The sequence below is a fragment of the Malus sylvestris genome, chromosome 5 (genome assembly GCF_916048215.2).
Source record: "Malus sylvestris chromosome 5, drMalSylv7.2, whole genome shotgun sequence".
In the NCBI taxonomy this organism is placed as follows: Eukaryota; Viridiplantae; Streptophyta; class Magnoliopsida; order Rosales; family Rosaceae; genus Malus; species Malus sylvestris.
This window is the reverse complement of record NC_062264.1, coordinates 42,151,450-42,177,249: the sequence shown is the minus strand read 5'-3', so window position 1 is coordinate 42,177,249 and position 25,800 is coordinate 42,151,450. Positions and strand designations below refer to the sequence as shown.

At 36.4% G+C, this 25,800-nt stretch overlaps 1 long non-coding RNA gene and 1 pseudogene across 1 annotated transcript; both read right to left on the bottom strand.

Annotated features, from left to right (window-relative positions):
• Positions 1–7,615: 7,615 nt before the first annotated feature.
• LOC126622933 (plant cysteine oxidase 5-like) lies at positions 7,616–24,256 on the bottom strand (annotated as a pseudogene).
• Positions 9,732–10,538, bottom strand: LOC126624022 (uncharacterized). Its single transcript, XR_007623959.1, has 3 exons — positions 10,463–10,538; positions 10,294–10,373; positions 9,732–10,205 (listed from the first exon to the last, which is right to left on the bottom strand). It is a non-coding gene; the product is annotated as an uncharacterized LOC126624022 (long non-coding RNA).
• Positions 24,257–25,800: the final 1,544 nt, after the last annotated feature.

Genomic DNA, 25,800 nt, shown 5'->3' with positions numbered 1-25,800 from the left:
TATTTAATCGAATAAAACAAAACATGCAGTCATCAGTTTCTGAATTAATCTAATGGGACGATCGTCCAGTCCGATTTTCAACACTAGGAAAAGTAAAGAGAATTTTAACGAAACACTCTCGGTACTGTTCATTTTTAACAAAAAATCACATTTTAACTTTTTCATGGTACTATTCCCTACACCTTTATTTGTCATTTTTCATTAAAACTAAAGTTTTTTTAGACTTTTCGTTAGTTTAAAAGCATTTGCTCTATTGTCTTCACGTATGCATGGCATGGGAGTTCACAATTTTAATTTCTTTTTAATCTTTAGAAAAGAATCTTTCAATTAATTTAATTTATCTACTATATTCCAACACAATAGAGACATGCAACGGACCTAGCTAATTAAGCTAGTCTCACTGCAATTAAAAATAGCTAATGGGTCTTATTTTTAATTAAACCAGAAAGGAGAATCATGTCTGGTTATACTATTTTAATTATTAGTGGGGGTTTAATATGGGAAAGGGATCCTCTTCGGATTCATTCCACCAAATTCACTCAATCAGTTGATCCAACGGTTATAAATAGAGAGCCTATTTAAAAGTTATAATAATTTTAACCGTTTGATTAAATTTCAAGAACCCAGATTAAATGATTAGGTGAATTTGATAAGGGATCCCCTTTCCTTTAATATGATTTCATGCATGCCCGGTGATTAATCAGATTGTTTCTTATGATTATTTGGAGATCGATGTCTCGTTTCAAAACTTTATTTATGGATTTGGGAATGGACCATTGACTGGAGAATAAGTGAAAACTGGCTGACCAAAATAATACTGTTTTCATGCAAGTGCCTTTTTCTCACCGTTTCCATTAATTTAAGAGGAATTTCTACGTAACATTGTTCAACGACGGGAAAATTAAAGAAACCATTTTTATCATACATGTGGTTGGACCCACATGTGGCATTCCATTAATTGATTAGCTATGTGTTCACACAAAATTGATGCAACTTTGTCTGGTGATTGGATAGTCAGAATATAATTACTGTAGTCTAAATAAATAAAGTTTTGAAGGTGATCCATGTCACGCGGTGCATCAAATCACTTGTGTTATAATATGTATATTTATGAGAAATGATTTATGCAAGTTCTTTTGTTCTTTTTTATATTTCTGTTTATTTATATATCTTGATTTTTATATTTGATTTATTCAATTTAATGATTAGAAATAAACATGAGCGTGCATGAAGAAAAAATAAGTATAGAATAAATTTTCTATTTTATTTATTATACTAAATATGTCTTAAATCATAAATTCGTCCCATATTCATATATTATAACATGTAAATTAATAACAACATGTGAAGACGTTACAAACATAACCAAAATCTTATGAAAGGGCCGCATACTACAAGCCAAAAGGACATACATCTTGCCCTAAATGACATCATATTTGCAATGTGAAAACAAGTCCTATTTCTGAAGCCATTTAGTACTACGGTTTCATAGTATCCTCTTCACTTGTAAATGAGGATAAAATTTTCAGTGCCAAGATAGTCCGGTACACCAAGTGTCATAATACAAGTGGTCAGAATTTTTTTCCAAGTATTCAACCACTTGTATTATGACACTTGATGTATTAAGCTGTATTCTCGACACATTAAAAAATCTCTTATGAGAGAAAAATCTTAGATTTGAATCTCGAGTATAACGAGTTAATTTGCAACTAATTATTGCCTCATACCCTTTGTGTAAATGTATCTTTATATAAAAAAAAAAATCGTATACCTGTATATATCTCGTTTAATTGTTGGAAAGGCGTGCAATAATATCTGATTCTGAGTTAATTCTTGTAATACATGATGACATATGACAGCCTTAATGTAGCTGACCACCTGACATGCAGCTTCATCAACTTCATAAATCGGATAAAAATTCTATCAAGATGGTGCCTTTCTTGTCGTTGTACGTAGATCTATCAAAGTTCAATGGACTGATACGAAGAATCTAACTGTGTAGATCTATGAAGTGTTGGCACAAGAACCGCTGCCAACATGGGCACTTCATGATCAGAGAGTGAGAGAGAGAGAGAGAGAGAGAAAGAGAGAGAGAGGTGACATTCTGACAGACATGTGGGAAACGACTTTGTTTTTCTCTTCGGTTTTCTTTTTCTTCCTTTCTAATTTGCCACCATTTATATCTGAAAATTCTTAATTGGATAAATGGTCCAGACTGTGGAAGATTGTCACAACTGCCCCCCACTTGTGAAATTTTTTTAGGCTTTCTTTGCTCTTTGTTTCTTGTTTCTTAATGAATAATCATTGGCTCTGCAAAGAGAACCAAAGGAAACCATCATACATAGTGAGATTACTTACAATCACTTACTAAATACTCTGAATTATGAGAGATCTTGCTTCTCAACTATCAGAGGAATTCTTGTGTGTAACTTGGAAATATCCGATTTGTGTTTCCCCCACTATGATAGATCTCGTAATAAGATATATACAAATAATATATATAAACGGTTGCATATTAAAATTGTTTATCTTCATGAATTAAAGATTATGAACCCTGTAATCTTTGTATTAGAAGCAAGAACTAGAGAGGGAGAAAGTAGAGAGAAGAAAGAGATGGAAGATAATTTTTTGTCTGTATGATTTCTTAATATGTAAGTAATACAACAATCTACCTTATATAGGTAGTTACAAAGCTATTAGTCTAACTAACTAACACACTAAGATTGTGACAAGTGTCACAATCATACACCGTTGAACACATTCTCTAACATACTCTAACATCCCCCCGCAAGATCATGCTTTTGAGAAACCAAGCATGAGATTGATACAATGGGTTCGAAACAAATGACCACTTAAGCCTTTGGTCAATATATCAGCAAACTGTTTTTTTTTAGGAAACAAATTGCACTGACAATTGTTTCTTGGCTACCCTTTCTCGAACAAAATGCACATATATCTCAATGTGCTTGGTCTTTTGATGTTGAATTGGATTAAATGATAGTGCAATAAAAGATAAATTGTCACATAACAGAACTGGAATTACAGGCAAGGGAATGTGCAGAAAGGCAAGAAGTTGCTTAATCCAATCCAATTATGCATAAGTGGTAGATAGGGCTCTATATTGTGCTTCAGTAAACGATCTAGACACAGTTTGTTGTTTCTTTTATGACCAGGAAATGGGATTATTACCTAAAAACACAACCATTCCAGTAGTGGATCTCCTGTCATTGGGATCCCCTGCCTAATCAGCATCACTATAAGCCTTGAGTTGTAAGTCTCTTTTAGTATAAGTAACACCAACATTTAGAGTTCCTTTTAAGTACCTGAGAATCCTTCTTACAGCAGTGTAATGAGCCACCATAGGATTCTGCATGAATTGGCATACCTGATGCACTGGAAATGCAATGTCAAGCCTAGTGAAAGTAAGATACTATAAGGCTCCTACTATGCTTTGATATGCACCAGGATTGGTATATGGATCTCCATCATCTTTGAGAAGTCTATTATATGGAAGGCAGGGTGTATCACAAGCTTTTGCTTCAAGCATTTTAGTTTTCACTAACAAATCTTGAATGTACTTAGTCTGAGACAGAAACAAGCTACTTGCAGTCTTGGTAATCTGAATGCCCAAGAAAATATGTAGAAGCCCTAAATCATTGATATCAAATTCAGAAGTAAGAGCCTTGATAACCTGTTGAATGGATCTAGTAGTGTCACGCCCCAATCCTAATATACATCCAGGATCAACATGTGACGGAAGACTAGAGGGGGATGCCAGGAAATACAATCTGAAATACTGAACTGAAAATAACAATAACCACATATATTTAAGGAAATGTATAGGGGTAACCTAACACTCCAAATTCTCTGAACTCTGTCTACTACCCCAAAACTCCTCGTATTTACTAAAACCTGCACAATCGCCCCTACACCATGGGAATGGTGCATAGGGCAAACAACAACCCGGATAAGCTGCGAAGCTCGTGTGAGTGACAATAATTCAACATATGTGATAATAATAAAAACCAACCATCGATTACAGTTTTAAATGTCAAATATAAAATCATATTTTATGAAATTATAATCAAGTAATTGAAAATCCGAAGAAGTCACCCAGACATCCAAATGCTCGTCTGAAACAAATCACAAAAGCTCATAACCATAAACGCATACAACACAATGAAAAGTAGGGCTAGAGCGACACAGTTAGGCTGAAGCCTACATCTCTGAAGCTATCTCAATCCAAACTTAATCCGAAGAATCAACAAAGCAATTAATCGGATTCCGGACCTCTTAACAGAACCGTAACACCAATCGGGATTCTAGACCACTCAACAGAATCCAACCAAGATACGATTCTGGACCTCTCAACGGAATCCGAGTGGATACGATTCCGGACCTCTCAACGGAATTGTGGAGTACAATGGATATCGGACCACTCAACGAAATCCAAACTGGATACGATTCCGGACCACTCAACGGAATAACAAACCATGAAGGATTCCGAACTACTCAAGGGAATCCAGACGGAGCAGGGAACCAGATCACTCAACAAAACCCTAGCCGAAACCCAATTCCGGATCACTCAACGGAACTGAGCGGAAGGCCAATAACCATAATATACAATGGCTCAAAGAAACGAGACAAGACACAAGTTACTTAATTTACAAAGGCTTAACGAAGTGAAACAAAGCACAAGTACTAAATTTGGAATGAATCAACGAAGTGGGAAATGAAACAATATTGAAGCAACAAATCCCCATCACAATGGGTTAACAGTCCACTACTAGCCCTCACATTTCATCACAACAAGCCAATCATACAAATCAAACCATATTTCAAATATACACATTAAATCTCATTTCATAAACATAAATTGATGGCTAAGTATTAAAAATAACAATTCAATAGAAAACATATTTATAAAACCAAGTCATATCCACACGGGATAACAATTATGAAAACAGGGTAATCACCAATATCACATATATTAAAGTCACTCACCTGAAGTCCACGCTAACGCACCTAGCACAAGAATTGAGACATCACGCACTATCGTTGCCTAAAACAAAGTACAAGTCCACATTTAGATTTCTTTCAATAATTCACATACTCAAAAACTCCCATATGTCCTCCACAACAACATTTAATGAGAATCAAATCATCATTCAAAAGGTAGGGTCCAGGATCCTACGTCACTTCCTCCTTAAGATCCAACCATTAGATTTTCAATTCATAAGTTCTTAAGGTCCTTAAATATTACGAACTATAATGTATCAAAGTTTGGTGACAATCTAATGGTCAGATCGTCGATTGCTAGAATGTTCAAGTGGCGAACCTTAACGAAATTTTGCCAGATTCTGCAGATTTTGCAGATTTTCTGGGCAATCTTTAGAACTCCATATCTCACTTATTTCTCAACCAAATTCGACCTATAATATACCAAAACAAAGCTAGATAAGTGTAGAATAAGATTATACCTGCTTGAAGTCCAAATGGTGGCCGGAGGTGGCCGAAAATAGCCTAAAAAATGCCATCGGGTTCACCATAGTCGTGGCTAGCCTCCTAATTAGTACCAGAAGCTACGTCATCATCAGGAACATTATCCCCAATCAACTGGGTAAAACCATGTGGAGTCATCATTGTACGTCTGTAGATTAAAATAATTTAGGCTAAGCGAATAAATAAGACTCGAGATGAACCCACACTGCTTATGTAAAAGTCTAGCCACCCATAACCTACCCAAGGTTTCCTCACTCTAAGGTAAGGGTATATGCATCTAATACCTAAGTTCTGATACCACCAAAAGTTGTCATGCCCCGATCCCGACCTACATCCAGGATCGACACGTGACGTCATCAAGTAACCATATATCCAACAGATCCTGCCTCTGAGATATGTAAGAAGCATAACTCAAGAATCGAATCGCATAGTAATTTTTCGTATACTTTATGGTTGCATCTAACTTCCTCGTTAGACTGCCTACGTACCCTCAATAGGGATCAAGCCATTCTTAGTTCACCCAAACATTATCCTTAACTTTTATCACAGTACTTTTAAGTGGAGAAATACATAAGGATCAAATACGCCGTAAATATAAAAGCATCAAAACTAAGAATAAGTAATACGTAATTTTAAACAGTGAAATCTAGGAACGGGATTCACAAGTAGCATTTCCAATGATAATTATATCATCCACATAAAGCAAAAGAATCACAATCTCATTATCAACATATTTGACAAACAAAGAGGAATCTGCATATGTATTGGCAAATCCCAACTTAGGCAGAAACTTAGTGAATCTATCATTTCAGGCTCTAAGAGCTTGCTTTAAACCATAGAGTGATTTGTGAAGTTTGCACACAAGATTGGGATGAATAAAATCCTGAAAATCAGGTGGTTGAGCCATGTATACCTTTTCTTCCAAAATACCATGGAAGAAGGCATTCTTTACATCCACTTCCATATAATATCATATGGAAACAAAAGCTTCAATATAATATCATATGAATGGAACCAAAGTCCAATTCCAATCAGGTATTATCACAAACACTTGGTGTGCAAGGATTACACACAAGATTTGACAAAGAACTGATTAGAGAGAATGATCGATACTCAAGAACCCTAGAACTCAGAGAAAAGCAGAAATCCGAGTCCGATCAAGGAATCCGAAGATGAAGGAGACGAAATTGAATAGAGGCAGAAGCAAGAAGGATCAAAGATCACGCATCAGCAAGAATGGCGAGTGATACCATGTTAATCTTCATGAATTGAAGATTATGAACTCTATAATCTTTGTATTAGAAGCAAGAACTAAAGAGAGAAAGTAGAGAGAAGAAAGATAAGGAAGATAATTTTCTGTCTGTATGATTTCTTAATATGTAAGTAATACAACATTCTACCTTATATAGGTAGTTACAAAGCTATTAGTCTAACTAACACACTAAGATTGTGACAAGTGTCACAATCATACAACATTGAACACATTCTCTAACATACTCTAACAAAAATCAGCTTTATCCAAATGTAAAGTCATCCTCTCTTTTCACTTTCCTCACATGGCTGTTGGCAAAGATACTCTCCTATTCCAAGTAATATCCTTTTTATATCACTTGATGAGAGGACAGGAGAATTTACCTCCAAATAGGAGAAATTGTGTCTTGTAACTAAGACAGTATCCTAATGACACCACATTATTACAGGACACTATTAGTGACACCACCATCCAATAATTGCATAATACTGGTCCAAAAACTTAGAAGGAGAAAAATTATATTTGAAATATATATGCATTAAGGGGACACTGTAAGGTAGCGGTGCTACTATGATGGTTTCTTAGACTGGTTACACAGTGAATTGATTGCATATGATCAATTCTTTCGCCTAACTATATATAGACACAAGCAAACATTACAATTTGATTGCCCATATCAACTCTTTCTCCTATGAGAAGCACAAAGAAATTTACTTGATGATTAGCATTTTATAAACTTTGGGACTTCGATTGTCTAGTTCAGCTTCTGGGCACTGATTAGAGAAGCCATGAAAAAAGGGAAATTAGTACGAGGGGCCAATTAAAGGGGAAGACGAAAGAAAAATATTAATGAAATACAAGTAGAAGTAATTCATATATTATTGCAAGGCTAATCAACAATGTATCTTATCTTGAAAACAAGAATCAACAAAATTATTTCAAGCCAAGATTGAGATTGAAAGAAAAAAATATATATATATGTGAAGCTGGTTATTATCGATAAAAAATCAATTACCGAAAGGATTTATAGGATTTACGGTCTTTAGATTAGCCTTCACCACCAAGCCACCGTAATAATATGTACAATTGAATGCCTTGCTTTACCTACGAATTGTAGTACTGTCATGGCAGTTGCCTACCGGTGTTCCGCCTATCTCCTCCGAGCTCCTCCCTTTTTTCTGAGCCAAGACACTAATGATCATGATATATCCGGTCGAAAAAAAAACTCTTCAACGTCTAATGGCGGGACCCTTGTACAGCCCCTCTGCGGACAACGAAGTTCTCAGAAGGTTGAAGCTCTTCCAGCCAAGCTACAAACAATTAGTTCTAGTAATCAAAAGTGTGTGCGTGCGCGTACGCAATGTGTGAGTGCAAAGAACAGAAGATACTTGGAAGATCTCTACTAGGGGGCTTCTGGAAATAAGATAAGTGTCGCCCACCTTCTGAAGAGTAAGGAGGTGAAAGAATGTCAAGGAGAGTGCAGGGCGTACGTTATGGCTTTGAAACAATGAATGTTGCCACCGCTATTTGGAATAAAGAACTGTCGTGCCTCAAGGTGCGCTCATTTCACAATCTCGTAGAATCTTTGCAGGTCTTGCTGTAAATTTCGTTAAATGTTTTACAGTTATACAACCGGTTTCAATAATATTAGACTGACATACAGACATGAGATATATTTCAGCCAGCAATAAAGCTGTAGGCCATTTATACTTGTTAAGTAAAGGATATTGAAGTAAAGATTCGCTTCAAAAATTTGGCAGTTTAATGCATTAAACTATAGATCATTAGTTGATTGATTATCCCATAATTAAAAAAGTTTATTGACAAATGGAAAGAGGATGATGTCTGTATACTAAGGAAATTTAAACTGGAGAGAAATCAAATCTGCAAAAACATAAAAAAAAAAAAAAAAAAAGAAGAAGTCGAGGTTCAATCCACTTGAGAAGCTAGTTGCCAGAAAGAAGCGACGAGGAAGCGAAGCTGTACATTCATGACAATAATTAATATTCATGAAGCAAGCCTTAATCTCCAGACCAAATGCTTCACACCTTCAAAAGTTCTTGTATGATAAATATCAACTATCTGTGACAAACTTATATATGTTAATAATGAATACGAATAAATATTTTACAGAATATAAACAGAATGCAATAATAATTAAGCAAATAAACAGAAGATTGAGGTTTGCATACCGTAATGTCATTGAAACAAAAATTCCGTCCCTACTCAGTACTTGTAGTTCTACGAATGTTTGTAGGATTCAACGATCAAGTTAGAATTCCAGCACCGGAAAACTTAACTTCTGACGAATTTCTTTGTGGTTCTCTCAGTAATAATGCTTTGGATTGTAGAAGGAGAATAATGTTTTTTCTGTGTTCTAAATGTCATGCAGATGGATGTATATTTTATATGATCATGATGTATATATAATATGATCCACTACTAGGAATAACATCTGGGGTGACGAAGGGGAAACTGTTGCACAAAGAGAAAAACCGTCACCGGAAACATTGGGCGGCGAAGACTCCGTCGCCCAAAGCTTGTTACGTCAAGCATGCGCGACGGATAATGTCTTCGTCGCACGATGGAGGTAATGTCTTCGTTGCGCGAAATGAATATTATGTGACAGAAGTCGTGGTCGTTGTGCATACAGACCGACGAAACTGGGTTTCGACCCGCAAACTCTTGCGCGACGGTGACATAGGTTCGACCCTCAAAGTTTTGTGCAACAGATATAGAGGCCGTCACAGTGATATTTTAAAATTAGTTTTTTAAATAATCCATTATTTATTTGTAAATTAGTTTTATAAATATTTTTTTTTTCGTTTATGTAAAAGTGAATTTAATGAAAATAAAAATAGAAAATGTAAAGAAGAATATTGAATTGAAAAATTATTGTAAATGTATATACAATGGAAAAAAGTATATTTGAATTTTAAAACAATTTAAAGCAAAACTAAAAAAATAAGTCATCGACATAACAATCGCTGGTTGGTGGTGTTGTTGTTGTGGTCAGGGGGCTAGGAGGTTGTAACTGTTGAGACGGGGGGCTGGGAAGATCTAGTTGATGCAGCGAGGGGTTGGGAGGTCGTTTTTGTAGGTAGTCCAACGTCGGGGAATTAAATGTCAGAGATTTGAATTGCACGACGTATTTGGTTCATGAAATTGTTTTGGCCGCAATCTGCTCATTCAAGCCCGCCACTTTAGATGTCAGCGTATCGACCTGTTCAGTTCTCTGCTTGGAGGATGAGGTAGATAAGTCCCAAAGGCAGGCTTTCCCAAGCCCCAGGTGAACATTCCCACGCCGATAACCGAGGGTCTAATTAAGTGTGTCGATCATGATCTAAAACTCAGCATCCTCAGGGGGAAACACCTCCTCAATCGGGGTCTCTAGGGGAAGCTGGGAAGCCACCTCCTTCAGAACTGTTTGGCCCTTCTCCACCATGGTGGACTAGAAAAAAGAAAAAAACAAATTAATTTGAATATACATGTAATTAATATTAATACAAATTGAACATTATAAATGTGAAAGAACTTACATGAAGCTACTTCGTCAACTTATCCCCGGGCCGAACATACACGTCCTTGAACATGTCAATTTCAGGAAACTTTGACCCCCCTGAAAAAATTTTAAAAGTGTTAACATAGATTACCAATTGTGTAATAGAGAGTAAAAAGATTGAAAACTTAAAAAAAATATACAGTTACCTTACGCCGCTCCTCCAACCTATAAGAGAAGCGTCATGACTCGGATCGGTGAAGAAGTTTCTTCTTCGACCGATTGATCGAGTTTGCCTTCACTTTTGTTTGTTGAATTAAAAAAACGTATTAGTTTAGATATTTATAACAAATGAATGAAAAAAATGAAATGTTTATTTTAAATTGTAAATTTTTTTATTAATATATTATTCAAATATAAATTATACGTACTAAGTATTTCTCATCTTGAAAATGGCCCTAGAGCCACTCCCATTCATCCCGACGGTCCAGCAACTCCATAGGGCACCCAACTTCTAAAGCGACCTCCGGACCGTCATATAGCTAATAATGTTTGTGGAGGTCGCTCTTCCATTGAGTGAACCTACTGGAGCAAAGGTCATTGATGTACTCCATTTGGTTGGAATCGAGGTTGGAGAGCTCATAATGATGCTGGAAAACTCAACAAATAAATAGTAGCCAAAATTTATAATCTTTGTATACTTTAATAAAAATATAGTATTTGAGGTTGAAAATACTTACCGATAATTCATAAAGCATGGCGTCCTTGGTTTCTTATGGCACAGTTCTCCATGACTCCCACCTGAGGGGGCAATGGCTCCTGATAACGGAGCCAACATCCGTGGCCAACGCACTGTGTTGCTCCTTTGTTGCAGCTGCACAATGTCGAGGATCCCACGTAATGGTGATCTTCTGGGTCATGGTGCAAGTGGTCTGAGAAGTCTTTTATAGTCTGCAAGGGCCCCTGATTTTTTTTTTTACCTACCAAATAAACAAAATAAACATTAGACGATTTCTATTTTCTACCGAAAATTCGGCTGAACCTCCCCTAAAACTATAACATTTCCTAAAACCTGCACACAATATAACAACATAAACAACACATCCACCCAACAATTCAAACAATTTATACCAACTAGGGACGTTAAAACAAAATTTACAACTTGTTCATATGAGTTCTCAGTGTACATATTCGGAATATGGTAATATGGGGTTGCATGTAATTAGAGGGACTCCCAATTTTGGTGGAGAATTAAACCTTGTATCTGTGAGCAGTTCGGGGAGGATAGTTTTACTGGACTCATGTCAACTGATTTCAAGCCGTTTAGCTTTGCTGGTCAAGAAAATTGGGTATGCTATTTCTAGCTGATCATACTTATCATAACGAATTTGTATATTATATTTTTGTTTTTTGATCATTAGTACGTATATGGTGCAAAGTAGTGTTGTGCATATATGGTTAATTGAGAGCAATATGCAAACTTGCAAGGAACACTGATCATCATGAGGAAATAGCACAGAAAAAGACAGAGAGCAATATACAAACTTGCAAAGATCAGCGATCAGAACTGTTCTGTAGTAATGGTGCAGTCCAGGTAGGTTTTTAAAAATATAATCATGCCAGGCAAATGCAATATCTTTTTTGTTTACAATAACCCACATCCAATAATTAGTTACCATTTTTTCTTTACAATAACCAATAACCGATTACCATTTACTCGTCAATTTTCAGAAATATGATTAAGGGCTGGTTTGATATTGTTGTGTTTTTTTTTTAAAAACTGCATATGATGTGCTGTGAGAATAAGTTCATTTTTGTTGCTTCATGTTTTCAGTTTTTTTCATCCAAAACTATGAAAATAAGCTGTTTTTAAGTGTTTACCAAACATCTTTTTGAGCTTAGCTTTTTTATACCTATTTTTTTATTTATAAAAGTATCTCAATACCAAACTAGTACTAATATGATTGGCTGCAAGAGGCTGTGGCAAGTCTAATGTACCTCCCTTATGTCACTGGTTGACATGGTGAGACCTAGCTAGCTAGCTGGCAGCTGTTTCAATGTTATAGCTAGTAACAAGCTAATTTGAAGAGGGGATTTCGTATTAATCGTAGAATTGTACGATCTAACTAGCTAATATTTGTAAGATTAATTGGTCGATCGATATTAAAGCTCATAATTCCTCATTGAGTTCTAGTATATACTCTTCTGCGGTTTAATACAATTTTCATCATTAATTTGATGCTTATATATAGACAATCCAGGACACAGACATTATATTCTTATGGCTCGGAAAAGATATAAAATCATTTTAAATGAGCATCTCTATAATTATATGTTCCCTATTTTTTTTTTGGTTAAATATGTTTGCATATAAGCTATTTACAATAATATACACCAAAAGAGGAGGAAAAGGCGGGAGGGAGGGAGGGAGCAAGATTACCTGTTTGGGACGCTTCTCCATGGATAGAGAAAGCGTCACTAGATGGTTGAGCCTCCTCAGAAGTCCAGGGCCGTCGATGAGTCCGTCGGACACTTAGGACAGGATGCGTCACCGAAGAAGTCGATGATGCAGCAGTCGTAGACACCGTTGGCCCCAATGGCGTGACCGGAGGGACACCCGTCGTGTCCAAATTAGGTGTGGAAGTGCCAGCAACATTACTTCCTTAAGAAGGCGTCTCATTGCCCCTACTAGTTGACCACCAGTTTGATATTAAGTTCGACATCTACAAAAACAATCATGAATTTGTTTAGATAATCAAATTATTACATGCATTTCATTTCACATATATAAGGTGAATGAAAACATGAGATAGGAATAAAATTGAGTATTACAGAAAGCAATGGGACAAGATGCTGATTGAGCATGAGTAGTTACAAATGGACAAAAACAATGGTGTTGAAGTTGGTCAGACAATACAAAAGTTTCCACTGTTGACAGCTAGAGAATATGTATTAGGTTGGAGATTGTGGGAGAGGGAAGATAAAACCTTTTATTGTTTTATCAAGGTAACTGCTACCTGAAAATTATTCATATGTAAATTACATCTAGGCAAGTTTGATAGGTCCTTGCTAAATATGATTGGAAAATGACAAAGAGAGTGTGACATTGTGAGGAAGTGAGTGAGAGCTTTGTTCATGTGAGGAAGACAATGATAAACAGACAGTGACAGTATCATTGTGAGGAAGACAGTGACAAACAGACCAGCTAATATAATGCAATTGGGAATGTCCTAATCATACTTTAGCACTACTCTTATTCTCAGCGTATCATTCATGTTTTTCTACATTGTACAATATCACTATAAGATTAGTATTTAATATCATTGATCATGCAACTAATTTTTATTTTGTATATGTATATGTTAAGCAATACTTACACACACACACACACACACACACACATATACATATATATATATATATATATATTTGTATATGTTAAGCAATACTTACATCTAAAGTGGTATTGTAGAGGTTGTCATCTATGAATTAAACTACTTTCTTTTCCCTTCTTAGCTAAACAATTCAAATCTGCCTCGTTTCTACTTTTACACAGGGTTGAATGTTTCGTGAAAACATTACTAGTATATATACAACGAATGATAAGAATAATTTGAACCATTAGGAAATTCCCTGGACTCCTATCAACTATATTGGGGAATTGAACACAACCAAATTCAGTTTAAGTTTCACAGGACAATGACAACACAGGGCTATATATAGTACGATTCAGCAATCCAACATTCAGCAATCCAACAGAAAAAAGAAAAAAAAAGCAATATTAGTTGTTAGCATGTTATAAAAAAAAAAATTCAGAACATTCACCAATCGAACACATGGCTATATCAACAATGATTAGACATCTAAATTCCCTTCCCTACTAATTTCTCATAATTCAAAACCCTAAATAAATAAAAAATTCCCCAACTTGTAAATCTGTAATTCAAACCGCAATTCAAAAACCCTACACCGTGAGCAACTACGATTCCCAATTCCAACCCTAATCCTTAACCCAGGATTCCCAATTCCAACCTTAAATCCCTAACCCAGGCTTCCTAATTCCAAACCTAAATCCCTAAATGTTGTAACTAAAACAATTGAAGATCAAAATTCAGAAAATTGCACTTCTAAGTAATTGAATTAAGGAGATGAATTAAGGGAGACTGGGTCCTTACCTAGTAAAGTTGCGCACGATGTGGCGTCAGAGTGCTGTGGTTTCAAACCGGAGAGTGACAGAGAGACAAAGAAACCGAGGGAGTGCGAGAGAGGGAAACACTAAGATTGAGTCTAAGATAGAGAGAGATAGGGTGAGGAGGTAAGGTGGTTAACTGAATGGAGAGAGAAAAAGAGAGAGAAAGAGAGAAGTTTGGTTCTGAGAGGAGTTCGAATTACAAACGAGATGAGCTTTGGGTCTGAGGAAGTTTGAGACAAATATTTGCGCGAAATGAATTGAATGAGTCGACTTACAAAGGTGCCCAATTTTGGGAAAAAAAATCAAATTTTTACATGTTTGCGCGACGAAATGAATTGAAGGCGTCGACTTACAAAGGCGTCCTATTTTGGGAAAAAAAATCAATTTTTTACATGTTTGCACGACGAAGATGTTTTAACATTCGTCGCACAACTAGTTTTTTTTTTTTTCTAATGATTTTTTTAATATTTTTTTACATTTTTGCGCGACGAAGATGTTTAAACTTTCGTCGCATAACCAATTTTTTTTAAAAAAAAAAATTATTTGCGCGACAAATATTTATACAACGTCGTCGCGCATAACTGTAAATTTCATTTTGTTACAAATTAAGTTTAAAGGAAACCTTTGTTTGTATACAACATTTTTAAATGCCGTTCTAATTAATATACATCACAAATTTTCATTAATCCTCGTCTGAACTAGAATAAAGATCATCATTATCATTAGATTCAGACTCCCATTCCTCCTCGTCTGTAGGCACATCAACATCGTCGTTCTCGCGTTCGGGTGCATTGTAACACGGCAGACCCTCGAGATCAATCGTAATGGAATCGATGGGTATTTCGATTTCAAGACCTCCAATTACTTGATACGGTTCTTGTACAATAGTCATATCCCGCAGTGTATCTACACCAAGTGCCGTTGAAGTCTCCAATTGTTGGTCAGCAACGTCACCATAATCATCATCGGCAGCATGATCTCGCTCCCCAATATCATACACCCCTCTGTGCTCAATCTTCCGAACTAATTTCCATCCCCTCCCGGCCTTAGGGTCATCTATATAGAAAAAAATATTTAGCCATCGTTGCCAAAATGTAAGGGTTGTCGTTATACCAACATCTGTTAGTGTTGATCGATAGCAAACCATCATCTTGCTTAACACCTCAAACCCAACATGGGTTTGTATCAAACCAACGACACTTAAAGAGGATAACTTGACATTGGTATTTGTAAAGCAATTGCACAACACTTGTTAGTTTTCCATAGAAATCAATATCTGCAATGTCGCCCACACCCGGTACTTGCACCTCACTATTTTGCGTATAAAGTTTGTCATCGCGCTTAGCTGCTAAAAACTTGATGCCATATACATGACAACCGGAGTACAATTATGCGTTTAGGGGCCCAATCGTCAAGTTGTACAATTCTTCATTGTAAGCGGGGGAATTAATTTCCTTCAATTTCTTCACCTAAATAAAAGAGCAAAAGATGTCGTGTTAGTTTAACATTTACAATTATGTAAAAAACCAAACACGAACAACATACATTTTCACAAAACCATCGAGGAAACAATTCACTTTGCTTTTTGGCATATAAATGTGAAGGATGTTCCTGCTTCATTAACTCTTCATGCGCATCTAGGTACGTAATTGTCTTTTCACAATTGTTAAGTACAAACCAATGTGCTACCTCTATGTCTTTTTTGTCAAACGCCTCCCATCTGATTGGTTCTCCAAATGGTCGTGCAATTTGGGAAAAAAATAGAAAAAAAATTCACTTCTCACACCACCATCATTATTGCATTGTTGTCGGTTGAACGTAATCTCAACGTCTTGTAGGTACATTGCACAAAATGTAAGGGACTCAAAGTCGACCCATGCCTTCACGATTGATCATTCGGGCTTTGCCCTGTTCCGTACACTTCTTTTTAATTCACCCAGTAGTCTGCATCAATAAACAAATTATCGTATAAAATTAGTGTAATTATACATACATTACGAACTAAAGTATTTATGGCGATTATATACTTTTCAATCGGATACATCCATTGATAGTTGACGGGTTTGGCTAGAAGTGCCTCATCTGACAAGTGAATCATCACGTGGATCATGCTTGTGAGGAAATCTGGAGGAAATATTTGTTCAAACTTGCATAACATTTCAATAATATCGTCGCACAACTGTTTAACATCTGACTTCTACAAATTTTTTGCAGTTAATTGAGAAAAATATCTCGCTAACAACATAATCGACTTCACCACGTATTCGGGCAAGAGGTGTCGAATTCATACTAGTAGAAGGCGTTGAAGTATGACATGACAATCATGACTCTTGAGACCGAAAAATTTGCCTCCATCAATGTTTGCACAATTGCCGATGTTTGAAGCATACCCATCTGGAAACTTTACATAAGATAGAAACTGCAAAAACTCTTTCCTCTTTTCTGGTTTCACTGAAAACGATGCGAGCTTCTTTCTGGCTATGTCTTTGTCCCTCGCCATCCATAAACCTAGCTTAATGCCCATTTTTTCCAGATCGATCCAAGCTTTTATTGTGTCCCTTTTTTTCCCTCGATGTCCAGTATAGTTCCAACCAATGTATAAAACATATTTTTCTCAACAAGCATTACATCAATGTTGTGTCTCAATTTTAATTTGGACTAGTATGAGAGCTCGAACAACCTTGTCTTGTGTGTCCAATTTAGATGTGTGTCTGGTCTAGTCTTATTTACAGACTTGCCTAACGGAGAAAAATCCAACTGATTCACCTGAGCCAAAATTTCATCACCAGACCATTCTCTGGGCCTTGGCTGAAGCTCTGTGTCGTTGAAGAATGCTACCTCGTTCTGACCCCACTCGTGGTCCCATGACAACCACATACGATGCCCTAGGTAACAAACTTTTCCCGCATGCCAACTAGACGTTGTGTCCTCTTTGCAAACTGGGCATGCGTAGTAGCCCTTAGTGCTCCACCCAGACATCATAGTGTATGTAGGAAAATCATTTATAGTCCACATTATGGCTGCTCTCAAAGTGAACATCTTCTTGGTAGATTTATCGTATGTGGGAACATCATTTTCCCATAATTCTTTTAGTTCATCGATCAACGGTTGTAAACACATCAATACACGTGCCCAGATCTTTGGTTATTAACAACGTCATCATCATAAATTCTTTTTTCATGCACTTCCAAGGCAGCAAATTATATGGAATTGCAAAGATTGGCCAAATGATGTGGTATTGGTTTAGAACTCTGAACAAATTAAACTCGTTCGTCGTAAGTCCCAATCTAACGTATCGAGGCTTACATGAAAATTCAGGGTACAGCTGATCAAACTATTTCCAAGCCTTTCCATCTGCAGGATGTCTCATAACATCGTCATTCACCCGTATGTCCTTATGCCACCTCATGTCGCTTGCAGTGTGTGTCGACATATACAAGTGCTGCAACCTGGACTTTAATGGGAGATAAAGTATAACTTTTTGTGGAATCTTCGTTCTTTTATTCTGAGATGTCATGTTAAACCGCGACTCATTACATAAAGGGCATTTATCCAACGCTTTATTCTCTTTGTAGAACAAAATGCAATTATTTTTACACGCGTGAATTTTTTCATATCCCAATCCAAGACCACTCAACACTTTCTTTGCACTTTTATGATCTTTAGGAAGACAATTGTTCGTTGGAAGCATCCTCTTGAAAACCTCCAAAAAGTAATCAAAACATTGGTTCGACATATGAAACTTTGTTTTTCCATGCATCAACTTAACAATGGTTGTCAGCATCGAAAATCCTTCGCAATAGGGGTATAATTCTTGCTTGGCACTTTTTAATAGTTTTTCGTATTTTTCGAATGCTTCACTATCCATGGTGCGAGGGACGCCATCTTCTACTTCCACATTCGTATTCGAACTAGCGGTTGGAAAAGCATCATTAATAATGTCCATAATTTAATTATTTGGATACACAACAGAGTCAAATGTATCCATTGCTCAGGTAGTGTCAGAGGATGAAGCATATTGTATTTGTTCTCCATGATGATTCCACATAGTATAGCCTTCTATCATCCCATTTCTCGCTAAATGATATCGAACAGTTTCAAAATATTCAATCATTAAGTTGTTACACTTTCTACAAAGACACCGAATTTTAGTTGAACCGTGGTTGTTTGCTATTGCAAAATCGATGAACTGATTTATTCCATCAAAATAGTCATCAGCACATCTATTAGGATTATGTATATACTGTTTGTCCATTTCACCTGCAAACAAAAAAAATTTACAAGGGTTACAACAACTTCAATATGACATGCCACCTTATGCCTCCGGTATAGGTCCTATCTCATTTGAGAATGCACAGTTACATGCTGTAATTTACGGTTCCAACACATTAGAGTTCGAGCGTGGGAAAAATTCGGTAGCATCTCCCTGATGTTCTTCAAGTGCACAACGTAGATACAAAAAACTATGAAGCACCTGAAGAACGCAAAGAGATGCTACCACATTTACCACGCTCAAACTCTAGTGTGTGAACCGCAAACTACAACATGTAAATGTGCAATCTCAAACTGTCCAAAAATTTGGGACAATTCAAGAATTAATTGGACTGCAGTCATGCTTTCGCATCCATTCGCGAAATCCAACTAATTCTTAAACGAGAAACTAAGCTCATATGAACATTGCACACTATTTTTTGTACATCCATACAAAAATGGTTGCACACAAATACATAAACTCACAACATCTATAAACTACATACAACACAATTTAAATGAATGGAAATTAATTAAATAACTTGGTTAAGAAAAATGATACCTCAAACTGTTGGAAATTACACCAAGGGAACGTAGCTGCTGCAATTATTTTGCAACTTCTGCCTTCCTGCAATCTAGTTAAGTTTAGTAAAGTAAAGAACTTTTGCACGATGCAACCATCGTCGCGCAAAACCTTAGGCGTTAACATTTTTGGCACCATTTGACTACGATTTCCCAGAATTTTTAACCCATTGCGCGACGAACAACTGTTCGTTACGCTTTTTTTTTTTTTTTTGGGACGTTGACGTGGCTTTCAACTTTTTGCACGCCTTTGACTTTCCCAGGTTTTTTAAACCCATTGAGCAAAAAATTATGGTTCGTCAAGCGTGTTTTTTTTTTGGGATATTGACAACATTTTTCCATTAACTCTCCAAATTTTTTCAAACCACACATATATTTAATAAATAATTCCATTTGTGCATATTTAATTAATATACTTACTTATTAATAAAAAAAATTCATACTAAAAAAACTTAAAATTCATATTTAATAAAAAAAAATGTCATACTAAACAAACTTAAAATTCATATTTCATTCATAATAAACATCAAGTACATATTTTGTGACATCACACATCGTCCAAGGGAATGATCCTTAAATGTATATTCTCATCCTTACCTAGCACGAGACATTTTGGGAGCTCACTGGTTTCGGGTTCCGTAAGAACTCCGAAGTTAAGCGAGAAGGAGGCCATAACACTCTCAGGATGGGTGACCCACTAGGAAATTGCTCGTGAGTTCCCAAAAACAAAACCGTGAGGGAATGGTAAGCCCAAAGCAGACAATATCGTGCTACGGTGGTGGAAGGGCCCGGGAAGTTGTCCGCCCCGGGCCGGGATGTGACAATTGGTATCAGAGCCAATCCCTGGCCAGAAGTGTGCCGACGAGGACGTCGGGCCCCTAAGGGGGGTGGATTGTGACATCCCACATCGTCCAAGGGAATGATCCTTAAATGTATATTCCCATCCTTACCTAGCACGAGGCATTTTGGGAGCTCACTGGTTTCGGGTTCCGTAGGAACTCCGAAGTTAAGCGAGAAGGAGGCCAGGTCACTCTCAGGATGGGTGACCCACTGAGAAATTGCTCGTGAGTTCCCAAAAAAAAAAAAACCGTGAGGGAATGGTAAGCCCAAAGCGGACAATATCGTGCTACGGTGGTGGAAAGGCCCTGGAAGTGGTCCGCCCCGGGCCGGGATGTGACAATTGGTATCAGAGCCAATCTCTGGCCGGAAGTGTGCCGACGAGGACGTCGGGCCCTTAAGGGGGGTGGATTGTGACATCCCACATCGTCCAATGGAATGATCCTTAAATGTATATTCTCATCCTTACCTAGCACAAGGCTTTTTGGGAGCTCACTGGTTTCGGGCTCCGTAGGAACTCCGAAGTTAAGCGAGAAGGAGGCCAGGTCACTCTCAAGATGGGTGACCCACTGGGAAATTGCTCGTGAGTTCCCAAAAACAAAATCGTGAGGGAATGGTAAGCCCAAAGCGGACAATATCATACTACGGTGGTGGAAGGACGTCAAGCCCTTAAGGGGGGTGGATTGTGACATCACACATCGTCCAATGGAATGATCCTTAAATGTATATTCTCATCCTTACCTAGCACAAGGCTTTTTGGGAGCTCACTGGTTTCAGGTTCCGTAGGAACTCCGAAGTTAAGCGAGAAGGAGGCCAGGTCACTTTCAAGATGGGTGACCCACTGGGAAATTGCTCGTGAGGGAATGGTAAGCCCAAAGCGGACAATATCATACTACGGTGGTGGAAGGGCTCGGGAAGTGGTCCGTCCCGGGCCGGGATGTGACATATTTAATAAAAAAAATTCATACTAAATAAACTTAAAATTCATATATAATTATTAAATAAGCAATAATATTAAAATAAGAAACCCTATTCTACTCATCAGCCGGTACTTCTTGTTCTTGCTGTAGTGCTGCAACGCATTCATTATCAAACTTCCACTGCCGGAATCTCGACTTGAACACGTTGTCGATAACCTTCATCAGATTTGGATCACTTTTGTCAATGTCCCAATTGGTCTGTCATGCAAAAATTAATAAATTAAAATCTCACTATTATATTATATTTAACAAACATACTTATTATTTAACTAATGAAATTAGCACATACAGCTAACTTATCAATCATGTGCATCTTCAGCTCCTCGGGGATGGCTCACCAACTCTCCCAATCTGCATCACATTTAGTACGCACCATTGCTCCTACATTAGACGAAAAGTTGGCGCTCTTATCTGACTTCACAACCATTATTATTTCGTCCGTAATGATTCAGCAACAGCTCTTCCCATATGTGTGTCGGACCTGTACCGCAGCTCTTTTCTTCTTGTCTATCAACAAAAAATAATTTCATAATACTAAAGCTAAATAAAAACTTTACACAAAATGCAAAAATTTCAACATAAACCTTTTCTAGAACCTTCTCCATATGTTGCCTTTGATGAACGTGCATCTTTGTCGGCCATCATACCAATACTCAAAGAAAGAACTGATTATAATCGTCAGAATTGCAAAGCATTTTCGAAACGAATTGTGAAGAATAAGGACAGCAGAAGCGCATATTTATAGGAATGTTAGGGACTTTGAGCAAACACATGCAGTAAATACAGTATTTATTTCTCTAATTCAGATGCACCAAATACGTTAACCTATTACTGATCGCCCTTGCGCGACGAAATCTTTGTCGCGCAAAGGTTTGCGAGACGAACATAATTTGTTTACGTAAACTTTATAATTACCAACAAATTTTCAATTATAATATGTATTCTAAAAATAATTACTACCTTAAATAAATTGATATTATATTCCATTCAATTAATACATTAAATAATTACTACCTTAAATAAATTGATATTATATTCCATTCACTTAATACACTAAATCATTAATACCTTAAATAAATTATATTATATTCCATTTAGTTAATACCTTAAATAAATTAGTATAATATTTCATTCAATTAATACCTTAAATAAATTGATATTATACTTCATTCAATTATTTAAATAACCAAACATGAATTAAAACATAATTAGTCCAAATACATAACTTATAAAAAGTACCTTAAATTTAAATATTGTCATACAAAACATAAATTTAAAACTATTATTTCGATGGTCCTCCATTCCGCTGGACTTCATAATGCCACATATTTTAACATCCCTCCAACGCATCCTTCATCAACTTCATCAACTATTTGTTTGTATCATCGTCAAGAGTGTAGTTACAATGTTACACATATATGGAAATAATTCTAACATATAACAAAAAAATTCACAAATTTAATTATTGATCCATCAACAATATACTTACTAATAATTCATCAATCACCGCCTTCTTTGCATTCTTTGGCACATCTTTCCAAGAACACCACTCAACAATAAGACAATTGTTCCCCATGGCTACAGTAATTGCATGCGCGAATTGAAAATGATGCATCATATTATTCGGGTCAGCATCTATCACATTATCATCCTTGTTTTTATTCTCCATCTCAGCACAAACAGAATTCTGAAGAAAAAGAATTGTGAAGAAAAATGAGAGCAAAAATGCATATTTATAGGAAGGATAGGGTCTTTGCGCGACGAAGGCTTTGTCGCACAAAGATCACACTAAATACTTTCAGATTCTGTTTTTGTCGCGCAAGTGTTCCTGGCCTCTAAGGCGTTGAATGTTCGGCCTAATAAAATGAACAGCCTTTGTGCGACGAAGCCTTTGTTGCACAAAGATACAACAAGTTTTGCGCGACGAAGCCTTTGTCGCGCAAAGATATAACGGGAAAATCTTCGTCGCGCGTTAGGGTTCCCGGCAAAAAAAAAAAAAAAAAAAACCACGTTTTTCATGTTGCCTTTGCGCGACAAACATGTTTTCTGTCGTCGCGCAACTAAGTGATGCATCGCGCAAAGTTTACTACCCTTGTGCGACGAAGGTCTCTTTATCGTTGCACAAGGTATCATTGTGCGACAGAATTTGCTTTGTCGTGCAAGTAGTTTTTTGTACTAGTGATCATGCATGTTCACAACAAGAAATGGAGAATGGATGCATCTATTGGGAGACATCTTCTCAGATGGATGTTTGCTTTTTGCATTCTTTCACCACACTTCAGACTTCATCTGAAAAGATGAGTCTGTTGGTAAAAATTAATTAATTAAAAATAATTAATTTAATTATTTAATTATTAGAGCCCGAGCCCAAGGCCCATTCAAAGCCCAATCCCAAGGGAGCCCAATTTTATATTCCAAGTTACATCATTTCAATCACTTTCTACAAGGGACAAAGCCTTATAAAGTCAGAAAATCTTTTGGTTGTGACCAATATGAAACAATGAAATTTTTACTCAAAATTTCCAACAGGTCTATTATCCATGTACGCTAAAACACACAGCGATGAAGCTATCGAAATCACAAAACGACCATTCCAAGATACAGGGCTCGACTATCAGTAGTGACTTGTGAGTTAATCTTCTTACAATTTCTTACATGACAGTCAAGCGTTAAGGTCCCGATGCATGGACATCCTACAATTTTAAGGGCTTCCCGTGTGTCTTTATTTCTAGGAATTTTCCTTGACGATGAAAAATGATTGGAATTTTCCCTGCCACGACCTGTTAGAAACTTGAAATAAAAAGAAATTCCGAATAAAGAAAGCATGTACCCCTTTGCGGATGTAAGTTCCAATCACCGGTTTGAGTGGACTGCACAAAGGTAGATAGACCAGCACACCTTGAGATGGATCAGAACAGTCAGGTAAATCAAGCCAATCATATGATTTCGCATGTAATACGCCGTAAAGAAGCTTGCTCAAGACAGTTAAACCAATAGACATACACTAAGCAAAGTACCAATCTAAGTTTCTAAGTTCATGATAACCAAAATGTGTAAAGACCAAAAACATGTAGCAACCCTCCAACCTAAGATTGCACGAACTTTACCATCACTAGAAAAGGAAGCCTTGCAAGCATTATACAAATCTGAACCACAGGCATGGCGTCAAGAATCGGGTTTTTTAACCAATTTGATCAATCAGAGTATGCAGTATATATGAATGCGAATCAAATTGAACTCCTAAAAACTAATCGGGTTTTTCTGTTTTTCTCTTTCTACAAGATAGCATCGAAAAGTTGCTTCCTTTCTCGGCGACAAATCCAGAATCCAGCTCTGCGCGAACCCAAGGGACAGCAATACAGATGCATGGTAGTTTCCCCTCTAAATTTAGCTTTTGCTTCAGTACTTGAACCTATTAACACAACATAAGCTTCAAAATACACAAAATTCAAGTGCCCTTTTTTTAATAAATAAAATCTATATTGCATTTTTTTAGTCTTAAGAATTCAGATGAACAAAGTAAACCACTGACAGGAAAACGACTTTAATTTCCACAATTCAAACTTTTCTCAGTGATCCATCAGAATCAAATTAACTATCTACCCAATTCAGCTTTCAGATTAAACATAATTAACATATCAATTAAAGTAGAAGAGAGAAAAAAAAATTGATTGGTGAATATTAATGTCCTATATGGAATTTATGAAGAATCAGATAAAAACTGTGTAGCCAAGATAATTGAGAAATGGTTCTTCAACTTTTGCTCAATTGGAGTTTTGGTCTTTGAACTAAAAATTTGTGAGTAATGGTCCTGAACTAGTAATAATGTGGATCAATAGTCGTTTTGGCTAACTTCTATCTATTTTTTGCCCCTTTCAACTCTTTACTTTTCATGAAAGTTTGAAAGGAGTTAGGCAAAAGAACTATTGCTTCACATTATAACAAGTTTAGGAATCAATACTCAGCAAATTTTTAGTTCAAATACTAAGTTTCAATTAGGTTAAAGTTCAAGGATTATTACTCTAATTTTCTCAAATAGCATTTAGGTTGTTGTTATGGATATTTGGACTACTCAATAGACAGTAAGCCCTCTCGACACATTGAGAATTTGGACTTTCAATCGACCCTACAAAGCCAATCCAATGCTGATTCTCAGATGAGAGTGTAATTAATTAATTTATTTATGAGAGTGTAATTAATTAATTTATTTATGCTTAACTTGTCATTAGTTTAAGGATAATGCAAGGAACACCAAAATTTTAAATTAAATTTTGTAAATCATATAATCTGCTTATTTTTTACTAGTGACACATCATATAGTTAGTAAATTTAGTCCAAAAAAATTGGTGTACTTAGCATTACTTTTAGTTTAATTAACACATGATGATATGACATCCTATGTGTTATTAACAATTATAATGATATATGATGTATATGCTCGTGTCTCAAACACATTAAAAATTCTCTTATCTCACACCGTCCTAATTTAGAGAGGAAAATTCGAATTTTAAGAATGACGATAAACATTCTCTATCACTAGGCCTACAACATTCTTTTTTCCACCGCCAAATTTATGATTGTAATCTCAAGGCTGTAAAAAGATTCACCAACTAAAAGGATAGACAACGTCAGCTTAATGGAGGATTGTGTTGTTGTGGATTGAGGTTAATTCTCATGTTTGGGTGGCCAACAAACGAACAAATTA